Source organism: Hylobates moloch, unplaced genomic scaffold, assembly GCF_009828535.3.
Source record: "Hylobates moloch isolate HMO894 unplaced genomic scaffold, HMol_V3 SCAFFOLD_23, whole genome shotgun sequence".
Taxonomy (NCBI): Eukaryota; Metazoa; Chordata; class Mammalia; order Primates; family Hylobatidae; genus Hylobates; species Hylobates moloch.
Genome location: NW_026652298.1, coordinates 33,481,463 through 33,502,266, shown reverse-complemented (window position 1 = coordinate 33,502,266; position 20,804 = coordinate 33,481,463). Strand labels below are relative to the sequence as shown.

General features: G+C 47.7%; 1 protein-coding gene and 1 non-coding gene across 2 annotated transcripts in view; one reads left to right on the top strand and one right to left on the bottom strand.

Moving 5' to 3' along the window:
* The window catches only part of ABAT (4-aminobutyrate aminotransferase), a 99,835-nt gene that overhangs the window by 10,327 nt on the left and 68,704 nt on the right, over positions 1-20,804 (top strand). The gene's annotated exons all lie outside the window — the stretch shown is intronic.
* On the bottom strand, positions 20,478-20,539 carry LOC116462811 (U7 small nuclear RNA). The gene has a single exon (XR_004246466.1). It is a non-coding gene; the product is annotated as a U7 small nuclear RNA (small nuclear RNA).

Below are 20,804 nucleotides of genomic sequence, written 5' to 3'. Positions count from 1 at the left end.
GAGTCAGCAAAATAGTTTGAAAATAATGAACAAGGCCAGGCACGGCGGCTCATTCCTGCAATCCTAGCACTTTGGGAGGCCAAGGTGGACAGATTGCTTGAGCTCAGGAGTTCAAGACCACCTTGGGCAACATGGTGAAACCCTGTCTCTACCAAAAATACAAAAAATTGGTCAAGCATGGTGGCGCGTGCCTATAGTCCCAACTACTCAGGAGGCTGAGGCACAAGAATCGCTTGAGCCTGGGAAGTGGAGGGTGCAGTGAGCCAAGATCACGCCGTTGCACTCCAGCATGACCAACGGAGAACCTGTCTCAAAATAACAATAATAATGAACAAGTGAACAAGCCTAGAATCAGATAATCCAAAAATTTGTGTTGTAAGTAGGTAGTTCATAATTCCTTTTCTGTAAAACCAATGTTCGGCTGGGCGCGGTGGCTCACGCCTGTAATCCAGCACTTTGGGAGGGCAAGGCAGGTGGATTGCCTGAGCTCAGGAGTTCACGACCAGCTTGGGCAACACAGTGAATCGCTGTCTCTACTAAAAATACAAAAAAAAAAATTAGCCTGGCATGGCAGCCTGCGCCTGTAGTCCCAACTACTTGGGAGGCTGAGGCAGGAGAATCGCTTGAACCCGGGAGGTGGAGGTTGCAGTGAGCCAAGGTTGCGCCGCTGCACTCCAGCCTGGGCAACAGAGCGAAACTCTGTCTCAAAACAAAAACAAAAAAAACAACAGCAACAACCAAAAAAAAAAAAAACCACCAATGTTCAAGTGATGGAGAGGCATGGGTGGATGAGGAGTGGGAAGTGGTGGCTGTAGGAAGAGTAGATCATGTCCCACCAGGTGACCCATGCTTGTGAATTTGGACTTGACTCAGAGACCCATAGGGAACCATGGAACAGATTTAAGCAAGGCAGTGATGTGATTTTGTTATCACTTGAGAAAAATCTTCCTGGAAGCTGAATGGCGAGTAGACAGACACCTTCTCCCGCTAGCCTTTGAGCTCAGGTTTCATTAGGGAAACAGCCAATCCCAGGGGCAGATTGCTGACCTTCCTGCAAAAGGTTTTAGAACCTGGAAGCTCCCTCAGGGCAAGGTTGGCCAAACACCAGCCAAAAGAGCAAGGCACCACCCCGGCAGGACAGGGCTGTTTTGTGCATGGGAACAAAGCCTGCCTCCTCTCTCTGCCCAGAGCTGTAAATAGCACTCTGCTGGCTTCCCAGGCTGAGCGCTGATCTGGGGACAGGCTGGAAATGCACACACACCAAGGCGCATTTGTGCAAATGAATGCCTGCATGCAGATTTGCATGCCTGGCGTCCTGCCCCAGCCCCAAGTGTCCAGTCCTGCAAGGGGCTGGAAGCAGGGTTCAAAAAACAGCCACACACAGAAGAGTGTGGCCATTCTGACCTGGGCACAGGTTCCAGGAGGGATTCAGAGGCAGGCTGGCAGGGTGAGTGGGAGAAGACATGCAGAGAACTCTGGACAGAGTTTTGGCTCCAGCTTTACCCATGATAATGACAATGACCCATGAGTAGTGGCCACTCACATTGGCTGTGTATTTGTGTGTACTTGCTCACCTTGTCGCTCATAACAGCCCTATGAGGAAAGGCTGATCAGATTTCAGAGACAGGAAATGGAAGCTCAGAAAGGATGACTGACTCGCCCAGGGTCTCCTACTGAAAGAGCATTGCTAGTGAGAAACCGAGGCTTGAAGACGCTGGAGCCCTGGTGTCTAGGACTGACCCACATGGACACCTCTGCATATGCCCACTGCTGTCTCTGACCTCAGTTTACTCACCCGTCAATGGGTGCAATAATGTCTCTGCACCTAATGATCACTGCAGAGTTTGGGAAGATGAACTACCACTGCAAATGAGAAAGGCTTGAAAAGTCATAAATGCTGAATATGAACTGGTGGTATGTGGAGAAAGTCTGAAAGTGCTTTCCTTAGCCCCCAGAGATGGTGTGGAGTGCAAGGCCAACCTTGTTTGTACTCAGGGGCTTTGGAAGTGCAGAGTGGCCTTGGATGGGTGGAGGTGAAGGCATGCCGAAGCTTGCTGAACCACTCCCGGATCATAGGTGAGCCAGGTTGGGTCTAGTCTGTTTTTTTCCCTTGAGAGGAAGAGATGGTGGGTGCATTGCAGAGAGAGTGGGAAACAGTGACCCTGAGTTGGGGACACACATCTGGATACAAAGTGTTTGCCAAGAGCACTTGGCCACCTGCCCTCCCACGGAGCAGGTGCTAGTCTTGGGTCTCACTTTTTCGGGTTCTTCAGAAGCTGAGCTCCGGTCTGTAATCCCAGCACTTTGGGAGGCTGAGGCAGGCGAATCACGAGTTCAGGAGATGGAGACCATCCTGGTCAACATGGTGAAACCCCGTCTCTACTAGAAATACAAAAAAAATTAGCTGGGTGTTGTGGCGCATGCCTGTAATCCCAGCTATGCGGGAGGCTGAGGCAGAAGAATAGCTTGAACCAGGGAATCGGAGGTTGCAGTGAGCCGAGATCGCGCCACCGCACTCCAGCCTGGTGACAGAGTGAGACTCCGTCTCAAAACACACACAAAAAAACAAAAACAGAAGCTGAGCAGCTTGCTGTTTGTTTGGACTGAGCAGTCCTTCCAGCAGCAGCCACCTGCCAATGAATCAGATCATTTGCAGGTGATCCATCAGGTCCCACGCAGTGCATCCCCTGAAAGGCCTGTGGTGGGGCTTGGGCTGAGGCCTGTGTCTTAGACCTGTGAGATCAGGGGAAAGTCCTGAGCCTGGAAAGCAGCTGTGCTGCTGGCTCCCTGAGTGCCCAGGAGCCAGTGACTTCTTTCCAGACCTCAGTTTCCTCATCTGTAAAATGGCAACAACAAAACTACCTTTTGAAACATTATATGAATGGTTGTTAAATTGGAAAAGTGGATAATAAGAGTTGAATGCTCTTTTTTTTTTTTTAACAGACAGGGGTCTTACTCTGTTGCTCAAGCTGGAGTGCACTGGCACCATCATGGCTTACTGCAGCCTTGGCCTCTGGGCTCAAGGGATCCTCCTGCCTCAGCCTCCCCAGTAGCTGGAACTATAGGCACATTCCTCGCCCCCCTGTTTTACCTAATTTTTATTTTTTTGTAGAGACGAGGTCTTGCTGTGTTGCCAAGGCTGGTCTCAAACTCCTGGCCTCAAGCAATCCTCCCAAAGTGCTGGGATTGTAGGTGTGAGCCACCGCACCCGGCCAGAAGTTGAATGCTTCCTACCTACAAGACACTGGCTAACACTGAGTACTACTTGAACTATCTCATTTTTAACCTCTCAATAAGGCGGGAAAGCTCCTCTTCCTTTAAGCTTCTTCACCAAGGTCACAGAGGTAGCAAGAACTTGAAACGGGACTTGAACTAGGATCTGCCTGACTCCAAAACCTAAGTCTTCAAACATGGGGTTATTGGAGGACCTCCCAGGGCCAAGGACTTAGAAGCCCTCCTCCTTCCCTTCCTGTACCTTTATTCCTCAAGTCTGTATAGACTTACTCTGTTATCTTAACAACTTACTTTTTGAATAGGCAATCATGGCACGTGGTAAAACACTCAAACACTGCAACTCAATCTACAGAAAAAAAAGTAAATTTTTCTCCCTCATCCCCATCCTGTGGACCCCTTTGCCTCATTAGAGGCAAATAGTCACCAAGTCCAGGGTCTTACTATGTTGCCCAGGCTAGTCTCAAACTCTTGGCCTCAAGTGATCCTCCCATCTCAGCCTCCTGAAGTGCCGGGATTACAGGCATGAGCCACCAAGCCTGGTCTTCCTTTATGGTTAATGCTTTTTGTGTCCTATTTAAGAAGTCCTGCTGGGCATGGTATCTCACGCCTGTAATCCCAACACTTTGGGAGGCCAAGGCAGGTGGATCACGAGGTCAGGAGTTCGAGACCAGCCTGGCCACCATAGTGAAACTCCATCTGTACTAAAAATACACAAAAAAATTAGCCGGTCGTGGTAGCAGGTGCCTGTAGTCCCAGCTACTTGGGAGGCTGAGGCGGGAGAATCACTTGAACCCGGGAGGCGGAGGTTGCAGTGAGCCGAGATTGCACCACTGCACTCCAGCCTGGGTGACAGAGTGAGACCCTGTCTCAAAAAAAAAAAAAAATAAAGTCCAAGGTCATTTGTATTGTTTCTTCTATTATCTTCTGGAAGCTTTCATGTTTTGCCTTTCATATTTATCTCTAGCATCCACCTGGGGTTGGTTTTTATGTATTGTATTAGGTAGAATCATGACTAATTTTTTCCCACATAGATAGTTCATTTGGCCCAGTATCACTGCCTCCATTGTCAAAAATCAAGTGTCCATATATGCATGTATGTGTTTCTATTCTCTGTTCAGTTCTATTAATCCATGTGTTTAATCTTTGCCGCCATACCACATCTTGACTGCTGTAGCCTTAGAATATGATAGGCATTGCTTCGTTGCCCTCTAAAGAGACTGCACCAATCAAGACTTACTAACAATTCAACAAAAATATATTGGGCTTCCAATACAGTGCCAGATGGTATCATGATGGGAATTCAAGTTTAATCATATGCACAGCTTCTACCTTAAAGTGTGTAGTCTTATAAGTGACAAGACATGAACCAAATAATTACACAAATAGAGGTAACATGTGAATGTGATGGGGCCACAAAGGGGAGCCATGTAGGATTCTGTGCTAAGAGAAAGATTTGATCTGGTGGGAGAGGTTCAGGGAAAGTCTTCTCTGAGAAAGTGAGTCATGAACTGATGTCAAAAGTGTGAGTAGAAATGAAGGAATCCGAAGCAAGGGAAAAGCATTTTGGGTGGTGGGAACAACATCTGCAAAGACTGAGTAGAAGCCTTCCCAGGACAAACACTAGATCCTCGTGGTGAAACCCAGAGTCAGGAAGGTGGTGTGCACAGAAATTGGAACAGTGATAGGGACCAGACCTCAAGGCCTTTAAACTACATTCAACAGCTGGGTTTTATACCTAGAACAACTATCCTAAGAACAATAACAAGAGTCACCTTGAATATTCCAGATTTAGGGTAGTTCCAAGAGCCTTTTCAGCACAACTAGGGTTGCTTCTTGGCAGGAGAAGAATGTGTATGGCAACCCCTGGAGTGACACATCAGTTTTATTAAGCTTCATCCCCCCAGCTCCTGGCAGTGAATATTTCATTTCTGCTAGCAGTGGAAGCAACAGTTTTACTGTGCAGTCAGCCCGAGTTCTGGCAGCAGCAGCATCTGCCTGGCACCATCTCAGGTCTGGAACTCTTTTCTCCCCAGCCTGGTGAGTGTCTTGCCTGCTAGAGTGTCCCTTAAGGTGGACCTGGTGCCAGCCACAGTGCTGTGAACTTGAACTGTTTCTCCTCATTCACCATCATCTCTACTTCTCACTCGTGGAGGCATGATTCTCGCTCTATGGATAAGAACACAGAAGCTTAGAGAGCTTAAGTCACTTGCCTAAGACCACACAGCTTCCAAAGGGCAAATATAAAAGTCTCCAACTCTATAATTTTCTACATTTTTTGTGGTAGTTTTTTCCTTTTCAAAATATAGAGTGAGTCATACTCATCAGGAATTTTACCTACAGAATGACAACATTTCTGGGTAGTAGGACAGGATTCTGAGATGTTTCCAATCTGTGCCTTGAGCGGATCCGATGCCTTATCCAGATTGAAGACCCTCATCTCATTCTCGGCAGCGCCTTTTAAATTTGGCAGCCGACGTGGGGTTTTGGTTCTTTCTGCACCAAGTGGAGTAATTAAGAAGGTTTTCATCAAGGTAAATATCTGCTGGGTTTCTATAGAATTGTGAGGAGGGAGGTGAATATACACCAGCACTCAAAATCTCATTAAATGGGCCTGCCCCTTGTTCCAGGACAGGAGAACCAAACATAGCGGATGGGATTGATGTTGTTTTCTTGAATGTAGGTGGCCGCTGTGTTCTTTGTGGGTTTTCAAGGTGGGAAGTTGTTGGCAAAGGAACGAATGAAGAAGCCAGGAGTAACGCTGCTTCGGGGAGGTTTTAGAGCCTGGGGGAAATAATGGAGTTTTAGAGTAAGTATTGGCAGTGCGTTAGGGAAAAAAAAACAAACCTGAAAAATAGAATACAGATTTCAGTTAAGCACTCCCTTTGTCAAACCATACTTGCCCATATTGGCGCACAGCTTATTGCTACAGCCACATCTCCTCTGTTTATTGAGTATCTACTTAGTGCTTGGTAATATACTGTGTACTATGAGTACCATCTCCGGGAACCCCACAATAACCCTTTGATGTGATTTCAAACCCATTTTACAGACGAGGGGCTATTACAAAACTGAACCCCTTCACCTGAAGGCTTGCACCTGCCTGTGGTTAATGCATCACCTTGGAGGAGATAGGCTGCCGCTGTTGCTGAAGAGCAGGGTTCTCAGCTGCTGCAACTGTGCTCCCCAGAGAACTTTTTTTTTTTTTTTCAAGACAGAGTCTTGCTCTGTCGCCTAGGCTGGAGTGCAGTGGCACAATCTTGGCTCACTGCAATCTCTGCGTCCTGGGTTCAAGCGATTCTCCTGCCTCCGCCTCCCGAGTAGCTGGAATTACAGTCGTGCACCACCACACTAGGCTAATTTTTGTATTTTTAATAGAGACGGGGTTTCGCCATATTAGCCAGGCAGGTCTCAAACTCCTGATCTCCGGTGATCCTCTGGCCTCAGCCTCCCAAAGTGCTGGGATTACAGGTGTGAGCCACCACACCCAGTGCCAAGGGACTTTTGGCAAGGTCTGGAGATGCTTTTGGTTGTTACAACTGGTGCGGGAAGGAAGAATGCTACTGGCCTCTGGTGGGCAGAGGCCAGGGATGCTGCTAACCATTCTAACCCCTCCCTCCGCAACAAAGAATTACCTGGCCCCAAAAGTCAACAGTGCTGAGGGTGCGAAACCCTGAATAAAAGAGCACAACTTTTCTATACCCCTTCCAGTGTTTTCACAGGAAGTTTCTGTTACGAACCACACCTGTTTTCAGTACCTTGTCCCTGGTGACTGGTTCTTATCGGGTTTCTGGGCTTTCCTTCCAGTAGGGTGGCAGGACCTGGGCTCCATGTTAGACTCAGTAAAACGTGGGCTGGTCGCCGTGGCTCATGTCTGTAATCTCAGAACTTTGGGAGGCCAAGGTGGGAGGATCGCTTGAGGCCAGGAGTTAGAGACCAGCCTGGGCAACATAGTGAGACTTTGTCTCTACAAAAAATAAAAACATTAGCCAGGCATGGTGGTTCATGCCTGTGGTCCCAGCTACCTGGGAGACTGAGTTGGGAGGATAAGGGCAGGAAGTCAAGGCTGCAGTGAGCTGTGATCACACCACTGCCCTCCAGCTTGGGCGACAAAGCAAGACCCTATCTCAAAAAAAATACATAATAATTAATAAATAAGTAAATAAATAAATAGAGTCCATAACATGCTTTCGGCAACATGGCCAAGAAGGAGGCAGTTGAGCAGGTGAGGTTCGCCTCTTGGAAGCTGCATTCTAGGACATTTCAGTACTGCAGACTCATACCTTTTTTGCTGGGGGGATTGAGAGGAAAATCCCCCCAAAAGGGCCTGAAGCTCTTAGCACCTGCCATGTCATATTCTTTTCTTCCTAATAGGAGTGGAGCATGCTCATAAATTCACACCTTTGCTGCTGAACATGGTATGCCAAAGGTCACTGCACTCTGCTGGGCTAGCTATCTGCGTTTCTATCTTGAAGGAGCAAGCAAACATGCAAATCTCTTGCCCTTTGTGCGGGGGTTTGGCTACCTGGCTGATTGAAAGAACACTTCCCCTACTACATTTAAGGGGAACTTTGCTTGGCTCAGACCTTTGAAGTATCCAAAGGTACTTTTTTTTTTTTTTTTTGAGGTGGAGCCTCACTCTGTCACCCAGGTTGGAGTGCAGTGGTGCAATCTCAGCTCACTGCAATCTCCACCTCCCAGATTCAAGCGATTCTCCTGCCTCAGCCTCCTGAGTAGCTGGGATTACAGGTGCACACCACCACATCTGGCTAATTTTTGCATTTTTAGTAGAGAATGGGGTTTTACCATGTTGGGCAAGCTGTCTCGAACTCCTGACCACTGGTGATGCGCCTGCCTCAGACTCCCAAATTGCTGGGATTACAGGCGTGAGCCACCATGCCCAGCCTCCTTGTGTAATTTTAACTCCCCCAGAACTTTACTACTAATAGCCTCCTGCTAACCTGAAGCCTACTAGTAACATAAACAGTTAATTACAAGATTAGCCTCTACACTTATTTTAGGCATCCATGACATACCTAGCTTTTTCTTAATTTTTTTCAATGTTTCTAGGCTACACCGTTTATCTTTGAGTGTTTCTAATTGTCACAAATCTCCAAAAAAATTCCAATATATTTATTGAGAAAACCCCACATATTAGTGGACCCATGCATTTCAAATCCATGTTATTGAAGGGAATAGTCTGTTTAGGTCTTTTTATTTTTATTTTTTTGAGACAGATTCTGAGTGTCGCTCTGTCACCCAGACTGGAGTGCAGTGGTGCAATCTCAGCTCACTGCAACCTCCGCCTCCCAGGTTCACGTGATCCTCATGCCTCGGCCTCTTGAGTAGCTGGGATTACAGGCATGTGCCATCATACTGGGCTAATTTTGGTAAGTTTAGTAGAGACTGGGTTTTGCCATGTTGGCCAGGCTGATCTTGAACTCCTGACCTCAAGTGATCTGCCCGCCTCAGCTTCCCAAAGTGCTGGGATTACGGGTATAAGCCACCATGGCCAGCTTGTTTTTAGGTCTTGAATTTGCTTGGAGGGTTTTATTTTGTTTCACTTTGCGCATTCACTTTGCCCATTCTTTTTTTTTTTTTTTTTTTTTTGAGACGGAGTCTCGCTGTGTCGCCCATGCTGGAGTGCAGTGGTGCAATCTTGGCTCACTGCAAGCTCCGCCTCCTGGGTTCACGCCATTCTCCTGCCTCAGCCTCTCCGAGTAGCTGGGACTACAGGCGCCCACCACCACGCCCGGCTAATTTTTTTTGTATTTGTAGTAAAGACGGGGTTTCACTTTGGTCTCGATCTCCTGACCTCATGATTCACCCGCCTCGGTCTCCCAAAGTGCTGGGATTACAAGCGTGAGCCACCGCGCCCGGCCGCCCATTCTTTTAAGTAAATTTTTTGTTTTGAGATTAGTGTAGATTCACACACAGTCGTAAGAAATGATACAGAGAGATCCTACGGGTCCTTCCTCCTGTTTTCCCCAATGGCACCATCTTACTAACCCATAGAGTACAATATCACAACCAAGATACTGACATTGATACTGTCCATCCATTTTAATTTTAATTTTTTTATTCTTTATTTTTATTTATTTGTTTATTTTTTGAGAGAGTCTCGCACTGTCACCCAGGCTAGAGTACAGTGGCATGATCTCCGCTCACTGCAAGCTCTGCCTCCCAGGTTCACGCCATTCTCCTGCCTCAGCTTCCCTAGTAGCTGGGACTACAGGCGCCCGCCACCACGCCCGGCTATTTTTTTTTTTTTTTTTCTTCAGTAGAGACAGGGTTTCACCATGTTAGCCAGGATGGTCTCGATCTTCTGGCCTTGTGATCCGCCCGCCTCGGCCATCCAAAGTGCTGGGATTACAGGCGTGAGCCACCGCACCCGGCCCAGTCCATCCATTTTATTCAGATTTCCCCAGCTTTACATGCATTCACCTTGCACGTTTTTTGTTTGTTTGTTTGTTTTGTTTTGTTTTTGAGACAGAGTCTTGCTGTGTCACCCAGACTGGAGTGCAGTGGTGCAATCAACGGCTCACAGTAGCCTTGAGCTCCTGGACTTCAGCAATTCTCCCGAGCAGCTGGAACCACAGGCACGTGCCACCATGCCTGGCTACCTTTTTTATTTTTTGTAGAGATGGGGTCTCACTATATTGCCCAAGCTGGTCTGGAACTCCTGGGCTCAAGCCATCCTCCCACCTCAACCTCCCAAAGTGCTGGGATTACAGGCATGAGCCACCGCACCTGGGGCCAGCTTTGAAAGATTTTGATTTGAGGTTCGCAGTTTCCATTGCCACTTTGCTGAAAAAAGGGGCTCAAATTCCAGTGGAGTGTGGAGTCAGTCGTGATGGGTGCATTCCCAAGGCTGAGACACCCCTGGAGTAACTTTAGATGTCTGTCCTGGGCTGTGTACTGGCAGAGAAGGAAGGCAGGCTGCCACATCCTAACACCTGAGTTCCGGTTTGGGACACACGGAGAACTCTGTGCTCTGCCTGCACTCTGCCTTCCCCGACTTCCTCCCCATTCCAGAAGTTTCACTTGATTGTCAGGCCCAGCTGGCAGCATTCTGCTGGAGCCACTGGGCCAGCAAGCCTGAGAGGTGATGACCCTTTAGTACCTCGGGACACGGGCATTCGCCGTTGTCTGACAAGTGACTGTCCCTATGAGCTCAGTTCTTTGTTCTGGGTCTCGAGTCTGGAGAGCCCCAGCTTTGCTTGGGGACGTCCTTTGGAAGTAAGAGCAGCATGTGAAAGCTACACGGTTTTGGGAGAAAGTGCTGAGTCTACAAGACACCTCCCCACTGGAGCTGGCACTGTGGGAGAGAGAGGAGAACTCTTCAGAGATTTCTGTTAAAAAACTGGAATGAGAAGCAGATGGTTCATACTGGTTGAGATAAGAGGCCAGCGCCTTGCTGTAGTTTTAATCTTCCGCAGGATCCAAATGATTGTAAAGATTGTGTTTCTCCACCTCTGCAGAATCACCCCTAAGCACTGCATTCATGATTCTGCAGAAAAACCAGGCAGCCAGACAGACCCGGCTCAAATCCCAGCTGCCACTTGCTTGTGGCAAGAATAGGATGAGTTTTGCTCAACCTTATCTCAGCCTCAGCTTCTCAGTCTGCAAACTGGCACTACTCCACTACATCACAAGATGTTTAAGAGCATCAGTGATGTCTGGAAATCAGTTAGCATAGGGTGAGTGTAGATAAAGCCTAATCCACTGCAGGGCCTTTTGGCTTTCTTTGCCTCCGTTTTCTCATCTGCTAAGTGGAAAAAAATTTTCCTTGCACTGGAGTGGTGTTAAGTCTCAAAATGCATAGCACCCGAAGTCAGCAGAGATACAGAGCAGTTTTTAGTGGTAACTGAACAGTGGTTTGACTCCAGTACACCAGCTCAATGCCAGTTCTTGGGGCGGAGCAGTTGACCCGTGGGGTTGGAAAATTAAACAATGCACAGAACCTTAGAACCTGGGACCATGAGGGATCGCTGAGGTGATTGGGTCTAAACCAAGTCCCTTTGCCTGATGCTTAAAGCCTCTCTCCTGCATCTTAGACAAGAAGGCGTCCAGCCTCCAGAGTGGATCCCACTCCAAGGCAAGGACCTTTCTTAGTTATTGAGCCAAAATCCACCTTCCATTTTGTAACTTATTGAAGATTGCAGCCATAGTACAGGACAGAGCTGGGACTCCAACCCAGGTCTGAGTGCATAGCCCATGACCCTAACACCTGGGCCCCATTGCCTCTGTAATCCAAGCTTCCTACTGTTGCACTCCATTCTGTCCAGGACTCAGCACAGCACTGGGAACCCAGCAGGATTAAAGAAGGGCCAGGGTGACCATGCAGGGGGACCTTGGGGAAGAAGGCTGACCTCTGGTCGGGACCTCTCAAAAATTTTGGGATCAGGCTGGGTGTGGTGGCTCACTCCTGTAATCCCAACACTTTGGGAGGCTGAGGTGGACAGATCACTTGAGGTCAGGAGTTCAAGGCTAGCATGGCCAACATGGTGAAACCCCGTCTCTACTAAAAATACAAAAATTGGCTGTGTATGGTGCACGCCTGTAATCCCAGCTACTCAGGAGGCAGAGGCAGGAGAATCACCTGAAAGGAGGGAGAGGTTGCAGTGAGCCGAGATCGTGGAGCCACTGTACTCCAGCCTGGGTGACACAGCAAGACTCTGTCTCACAAAAAAATAGAGAAGTTTGGTATCAGCAACCTGACTGTGGTCCCTGAGCTCTGGCCAGCCCTTCTTCTGGCCTATAGATGCTGATAGGCCCGTGGGACCAGCACAGGAGTGAATAGGAAGTGTTCCCAGCAGCCGGGTGCCCGGCGGGGCAGATCGGAGAAGGCTGGTCTTGGACAGGCCTCTTCAAGCTGACCCCAGGGCATCCACTTCCCCTGTGGAGGAAGCTCCTCAGGTTGAACGATCATCCGTTGATTTTAATTTTTCCTCCTGGAAAACTGGCCTGCCGCTCCCATCCCCAGAGGCATCCATGTCCCAGGGAATTACCAACACTCAACATGTAACTTACATTGCGCATCGACTGTGAAATCAAGGAGAACAAGAGACGAGGAGCTTGTGTGCTGGCAGAGAGACCGATGAATCATGAACGAATGAGAAAGAGACAGACAAGGGTGACAAAAATAAAATGTGTCGATCTGAAAGCAGTGGGACTACTTTAAGTTGGGGTCAAGGAAGGCTGTTCTGAGCAGGTGGTATTTGGGCTGAAGAATGAGACAGTCATTTCGGGCCTGGGGGAAGCTCATTCCCGGCAGGGACACAGCAGATGCATGGCAGGTCCCACGTTGGGAGGACTTGAGATCATCATTAGAAGGTTGGGTTTTATTCTCTCTGCAATTAGAGATCTTTGGTAGGTTATTAACTAGGGAGTGACATGATGTGTTTCACTTTGAAATAATCCCTATGGCTGCTCTGTGCAAAGTGGATTGAAGAAGACCTCGATGGGATCAGAGAGACCACTTAGGCGGCTGCCACAGTCAATTACAAGTGGAAGTGGCTTGGATTCAGGTGGAGACAGGAAGAGAGGATGACCTGGAAATGCCGGGAACAGTCCAGACATGAGTAATTGCAGTCAGTGCCTGGATTCACATCCAAGCCCTGTAATAATGTATGAATTTGAACCTCCCTTTCCTCCTGTGCAAGTTTTTTTTTTTTTTTTTTTTGGAGACGGGGTCTTGCTCTGTCACCCAGGCTGGAGTAGACTGGCGTGAACGCAGCTCACTGCAACCTCCGCCTCCCAGGTTCAAGAGATTCTCCTGCCTCAGCCTCCCGAGTAGCTGGGATTACAGGTACAAGCGACCACACCCGGCTAATTTTTTGTAGTTTTAGTAGAGAAGGGGTTTCACCATGTTGGCCAGGCTGGTCGCCAACTCCTGGCCTCAGGTGATCCACCTGCCTCAGCCTCTCAAAGTGCTGGGATCACAGGTGTGAGCTACCGCGCCCGGCCTTCTGGCTCTTGTGAATGGTGTCGCAATTGGCAGGGCGCGGTGGCTCATGCCTGTAATCCCAGCACTTGGGAGGCCAAGGTGGGCAGATCACCTGAGGTCAAGAGTTCAAGACCAGCCTGGCTAACACAATGAAACCCCATCTCTACTAAAAAAATACAAAAATTAACCAGGCGTGGTGGCACACACCTGTAATCTCAGCTACTCGAGAGGCTAAGGCACAAGAATCACTTGAACCAAGGAGGTGGAGGTTGAAGTGAGCCAAGATTGCACCACTGCGCTCCAGCCTGGGCAATAGAGTGAAACTCTGTCTCAAAAAGAAAAAAACAAACAAACAAAAAATAAGTAGTGCTGCAACGAACAGCAGCAGATAAGTATCTGTTCGCGTCCTTGCTCTCAGTCTTTGGGGTATGTACCTAGGGGTGGAATTGCTGGGTCATATGTTGATTCTGTGTGTAACTTTTTGAGGAATTGCCTGTTTTCCGCTCTGTGCCACAAGTTTTGGTTGAAGTAGTTACAGAACCGCCCCAGATTGAATGTGGGGAGAGATAGATGCCACCTCCCAGTGAGGGGCTACTAGGTCACAGAGGGAAGAGATTGGGGAGGGGAGATGCTGTTGTGGCCATCTTTGGAATGTACAAACGGCCACTTGAGTAGTGATTACTTCATTTATTTATTTTTGCAGGGAATTTTTTTTAAAGGGCCTCGGATCACCTAAGGTCAGGGGTTCAAGACCAGCCTGGCCAACATGGTGAAACCCTATCTCTACAAAAATTAGCCAGGCATGATAGCAGGTGCCTGTAATTCCAGGTACTTAGGAGGCTGAGGCAGGAGAATCACTTGAACCCGGGAATCTGGGAATCGGAGGTTGCAGTGAGCGGAGATCATGCCATTGCACTCCAGCCTGGGCGACTGAGTGAGACTCCTTCTCAAAAATAATAATAAAATAAAATAAAACAGGGCCTCACCCTGTCACCCAGGCTGGAGTGCAGTGATGTGATCTCGGCTCACTGCAACCTTGGCCTCCTGGGCTTAAACAATCCTCCCACCCCATCCTCCTGAGTAGCTGGGACTACAGGTGTGCACGACCACACCTGGCTAATTTTTTTTGGTATTTTTTGTAGAGACAGGGTTTTGCCACGTTGCCCAGGCTGGTGCAGTGAATATTTCCTCTTCTCTTCTCTTCTCTTCTCTCTCTTTCTCTCTTTCTCTCTTTCTTTCTTTCGAGACAGAGCCTCGCTCTGTCACCCAGGCTGGAGTGCAGTGGCAGTGAATATTTCTCTTTCTTTTTCTTTCTTTCTTTCCTTCCTTCCTTCCTTCTTCTCTTTCTTTCCTTCTTTCCTCCTTTCTTTCTTTTTTTTTTTTTTGAGACAGAGCCTCACTCTGACACCCAGGCTGGAGTGCAGTGGCATGATCACGGCTCACTGCAACCTCGACCTCCTGGGCTCAGGTGATTCTCCCACGTCAGCCTTCCAAGTAGCTGTGACTATAGGCATGTGCCACCTGGCTAATTTGTGTATTTTGTATTTTTTTGTAATTTTTGTAGAGACTGAGTTGTACCATGTTGCCCAGGCTGGTCTCAAACTCCTAGGCTCAAGTGATCCACCCACCTCTGCCTCCCAAAGTGCTGGGATTACAGGTGTGAGCCACCATGCCCAGCCTGCAGTGAATACTTCTTTTTTTTTTTTTTTTTTTTTTGAGACGGAGTCTTGCTCTGTCGCCCAGGCTGGAGTGCAGTGGCACCATCTCGGCTCACTGCAAGCTCCGCCTCCCGGGTTCACGCCATTCTCCTGCCTCAGCCTCTCCCAGTAGCTGGGACTACAGGCGCCCGCCACCACGCCCGGCTAATTTTTTGTATTTTTAGTAGAGACGGGGTTTCACCGTGGTCTCGATCTCCTGACCTCGTGATCCGCCCGCCTCGGCCTCCCAAAGTGCTGGGATTACAAGCGTGAGCCACCGCGCCCGGCCGTGAATACTTCTTGATGCTTGCCCTGTACACACGCTGTGCTGGGTGTAGGATACAGACATGAGTATTGCACGTGTGGTTTTTACCCTCTCACAGCTTGTGGTTACTTGGAGAACAGCCATTAACTAAAATTGCAAAATTAATTTTGGGGAAAGGGGGCTGGACTTTCCTAATATTCTCTTCCTCCTTTTATCTTTAAGTTGATGAATAACTTAACATAGCAAACTGCACTAAACTTACATACACGGCTCCGTGAATTTTTACCTGTGAATACAACCATGTAACCAGCACCTAGATCAAGATCTACAATATCCCCAGTCCCTAGAAAGTTCCCTCATACCCCAGTGGATAACTGCTATTTAACATCTTCACCATAGATTAGCTGTGCCTATTTTAGAACTTTATAAATGAAATCATACAGTAGCTACTCCTTGGTGTCAGGCGTCTCCCTCCGCACTGTTTGTGAAATCCCACAATTAATCCCTTTTTTAAAAAGACATTGACTTGCTGTCACCCAGGCTGGAGTGCTGTGGCTTGATCATAGCTCCCCTGCAGCCTTGAACTCCTGGAATCAAGCAATCTTCCCACTTCAGCTTCCCAAGTTACTGGAACTACAGGTGTGCACCACTACACCTGGCTAATTTTAAAACAATTTTTTTTTTTTTTTTTTTTTTTAGAGACAGGGTCTCACTATGTCGCTCAGGCTGGTCTTGAGCTCCCCGACTCAAGCAGTCCTCCTGCCTCAGCCTCCCAAAGTGCTGCGATTACAGGCATGAGCCACCTTGCTGGCCTTCATTCTTTTTTTTTTTGGCTTTGTTTTGTTTTTTCTCTTTGAGATGGAGTCTCACTCTGTCACACAGGCTGCAGTTCAGTGCTGCAATCTCGGCTCACGGCAACCTCTGCTACCCAGATTCAAGCAATTATCTTGCCTCCGCCTCCCAAGTAGCTGGGACTACAGGCGCGCACCACCACAACTGGCTAATTTTTGTATTTTTAGTAGAGATGGGGTTTCACCCTGTTGGCCAGGCTGGCCTCAAACTCCTGAACTAAAGTGATCCACCTGGGCTTCCCAAAGTGCTGAGATTGTAGGCATGAGCCACTGTACCAGTCTTGACCTTAATTCTTTAACAACAGCAATATGGACTGTGAAGGAAACATGTTCTGTGCCACAGGAGCATATAGTAGTGAGCTGTAATCAAATCTGGAGGGAATAACGTGAACACTGGGAAGAGAAGCACTCACCCTTACTAAGCATGCACTGTTGGCCAGGCCCTGCCCTTAGAAGGAGAGGATGGGACCTGCCTGGCCAGAGGCCACAAGCTCTGGAACAGTCCCTGATGGATTGGACCCCACCTCTGCTCTTCACTATCTGATGTGACTGAGCAGGTGACTTCACTTCGCTGTGCCTCAGTTTTTCCTTTTGTATAATTAAAATACTGATGGTTACTGCATTATTCCACAAACCTCAATGATCAATAAACATGCAGCTCTGTAATCAGGGAGCTTGCGTTGTTCTGGGGTTGCTGAGGAGATAGAGGTAAAATAGGAGATACCTGTTAGGCAGGAAGAGGGGAGGGAAGGGGAGAGGGAGGGCAGGGGTGCAATTGAAAATCAGACAGCCAAGACCTGAGGAAGACAGGATGGGAGCCCTTGGCTCTCTGTGGAAGAGATTTTTGGGGAGTGGAATGGGCAGGAGCAGGCTCTTGGGTCAGGCTCACCTGGCATGTTCAAGGAACCACGAGGGGGCCAGTGTGGATGGAGCAGAGCAGGAGGGGGTGGCACGGAGGGGAGGGACATGGAGGTATAGGTGTAGGGGGGTCCTGCAGGCCTCCTGGAAGCCACTCTGATGGCATTGGCTGTCACTCCGGGATGGGGGTGTATTGGTTCGTTCTCAAACTGCTATAAAGAAATACCTGAGACTGATTAATTTATAAAGAAAGGAGGTTTCATTGGCTCATGGTTCTGCAGCCTGTACAGGAAATATAGCAGCTTCTGTTTGTGGGGAGACCTCAGGAAACTTACAATCATGGCAGGAGGTGAAGGGGGAGCAGCCATCTTACATGGCCAGAGCAGGAGGAAGAGAGAGAGCAGAGAGGTGCTGCACTCTTTTTTTTTTGGTCTGTTGCCCAGGCTGGAGTGCAATGGCATGATCTCGGCTCACTGCAACCTCCACCTCCTGGGTTCAAGCAATTCTCCTGCCTCAGCCTCCCAAGTAGCTGAGATTACAGGCATGCATCACCACGCCCAGCTAATGTTTATATTTTTAGTAGAGACAAGATTTCACCCTGTTGGCCAGGCTGGTCTTGAACTCCTGACCTCAAGTAATCCTCCCACTTCTGCCTCCCAAAGTGCTGGGATTATAGGCCGGAGCCACCGCACCTGGCTACACTCTTTTAAACAACCAGATCTCATGAGAACTCTATCAGAAGAACAGCACCAAACCGATGGTGCTAAATTATTCATGAGAAGCCCACTGCCATGATCCAGTCCCCTCCCACCAGGCCCCTCCTCCAACATTGGGGATTACGTTTCAACGTGAGATTTGGGTGGGGACATGGATCCAAACCATATCAGAGGACCATTGGAAGGTTTTCACCAGAGGGAGGACTGGTGTGACCTGACCTAACTTTTGCAAAGGACTGCTCTGGCTCCTATGTCGGTTGCACACAGACCACAGCCAATGACAGGAGCACGTTGATGGTTAGGACACTGCGGGAACCCTGGGGCTTGGATCACAGGGGAAATGATGGAGGCAGGAAAGTGGGCAGATTCTGAATCTGTTTTCAAGGTGGAGCCAACAGGATTGACGGATGGTCTAGATGTGATGCATGAGAGGGTGCCAGGAAGATGCAGTGACTTAGAGAGCCCTGTGCAAGCACCGAGATCCAGGTAGAGTTGACGAACACCTCTCTATTGTCAATGCATTTTTTTTACGGGTACCTTATATTTATACGAAAGGATACTGGCTTTCTAGACACAGTAATGATATAAAAGTTTCCACTTAAATTGCTGCTGTTAAGGGCTGGGTGCAGTGGTTCACACCTGTAATCCCAGCACTTTGGGAGGCCGAGGTGGGTGGATCACCTGAGGTCAGGAGTTCAAGACCAGCCTGGAGTTTCGGCCAACGTGGCGAAACTCCATCTCTACTAAAAATACAAAAAATTAGCCAGGCCTGGTGGTGTGCACCTGTAGTCTCAGCTACTTGGGAGGCTGAGGCAGGAGAATAGCTTGAACCTGGAAGGCGGAGGTTTCAGTGAGGCAAAATCGTGCCATTGTTTTCCAGCCTGGGTGACAGAGTGAGACTCTGTCTCAAAAAACAAACAAACAAACAAAAAATTACTGCTGTTAAAAAGCAAGATAGTTTCAAGCAAAAGCTTTACAAATGTTGGTAAATAATAGAACATTTAGGTGGATGGCAAATGGCGACTTAGGAAAAGCATACACTTTGTGTATTGCTGACATGTTAGCAGAAAAAGAAGACGGTGTCTGAGGGCAAAAGTGACCCTCTTGGGTCTGTGTCCGTTCTCTAAAAACTGAACTCTGCTTGAAATTGAGTGAAATGGATCATCAGTTTGTTATTGGGAAGATAGGAAAGACCTATAGTTTGAAGGCTTGGAATGCCTACATGAGGGACCAGCAAACTGTTTCTGTAAACGGCCAGACAGTAAATATTTTTGGCATGTGAGCCATGTGGTTTCTCTGGCCACTATTCAACTCTGCCGCTGTAGCGCAAAGCAGCCATGAATGAATGAGTGTAGCTGTGTTTCAATAAAGCTTTATTTAAAAAAGCAGGCCAGTGGCCATAGTTGTGGATCTTTAGCCTACAGTCTGCATCCCAGAGCACAGAGCCTCAAGAACATCCTCTTGCCTGGCCTTCCATAAATCTGAGACTTCTTAACTCCAAGCTTTCCTTTCTTCCACTATCTTGGGAGGAGTTGAGAAGTTTCCCTCTGTGTCAACTGCAAATGCACTAAACTCCCTGAATGTGCTGACCTACTTTCAACTTTAAGTATTTCCACCTGGGAACTAGAATCCAATTTGACTGGTTCAATGCTAGAAAGCTAATGTCCTTTTTATAGTCTGTTTGGAAGCTCATCTCCTCTTTCCACACCTTCGGAAACCAAACTGAACACAGATCAATTTCCAAGCGCCTCTGGGGCTCTCTGTTAATGCCACGTCGAGTTACTCAATAGTTGTTTTCCTATAATTAAATATCTGGACACATTGGGCTGCCATCCACTGAAGGTACTCTCATGGCATGGTGAAGTATCTCTGTGCATATTATTTGAGAATGCTAGAGAGGCTTCTTTTCTCCAAACATTTGATAAAATTAATAATACAGCTTATTAATGAAGAATCAGAAACTACAGAAAGGCGGAAACAAATGGCCACGCCATAGGCTCATATCCAAAATGCAACGGGGTTAAACAGAAAACACATTTCTTTCCAGCCTTCCTTTATTGCGTAGCAGTTTATGATTTTGTTTTTTTGTGCCTGTAAAAAATTATAGCCAGACTGCATATAAAATTTTATGTTCTTTTTTTCTCTCATTACATGGCTTCAAAAATCACTTCCCTGTCTTTTTACACAGTTTTCAGTAAATGTCATATAATCAAGTTGTTGTACCACAACTTATTTGAGCAATCCTCTACCATTGGTCATTTACATTGTTTTCAACTCAGCAAGCTTCTTTTTTAAAAAAATTTTTCCAAATTTTTTTACAAATGGGGTCTCACTATGTTGCCCAGGCTGGTCTCGAACTCCTGGCCTCAAGCAATCCTTCCACCTCGGCCTCCCAAAGTGCTGAGATTATAGGCATGAGACACTGTGCCTGTGGCTCTTTAAATTACACTGCTCTGAACATCTCTGAGCATAGAACTATTCCTTCATATAATATTGCTTGCATTAGCTAAATTTCTAGAGTTGGGATTTTTTTTTTGATGGGGTGCTGTATTAGTCCATTTTCACACTACTATAAAGATACTACCTGAGACTGGGTAATTTATAAACAAAAGAGGCTTAATTGACTCACAGTTCCACATGGCTGGGGGGGCCTCAGGAAATTTACAATCATAGCAGAAAGTGAAGGGGAAGCAGGCACCTTCTTCACAAGGCGGCAGGAGAGAGAGAGAGCACACAGGGAAAACTGCCACTTTAAAACCATCAGATCTCATGAGAACTCACTGTCATGAGAACAGTATTGGGGGGATCTGCCCTCATAATCCAGTCACCTCCCACCAGATCCCTCCCTTGACACATGGGGATTACGATTCAAGATGAAATTTGGGTGGGGACACAGAGCCAAACCATATCAGGGGCTTTCCAGTCTTTACTGGAAAGCCTGCTAGACAAATTCTAAAAAAGCTATAACCCTGAGTTGGGATTTCTTGAGGTCAAAATATTTAATATCTCTTTATGTTGTTTTCCAAAAGGGCTGGATTCAGATACTCTCCAGCAGTGTCTGTTGGGAGAGAGAGAGCCAGGGGTGATGGTCTGGCTTTCAGACCTGAGATCATACAGGCAGATAGCTGAACTCCCAGGCAGCTGGTTCGTTGGTGGTTGGTTTTTTGCTAGGTTGGTTGTTTTTTTGTTCTGAATCTCATTTCAAAGAGAGCAGATTGACTCCACACCTAACGCACA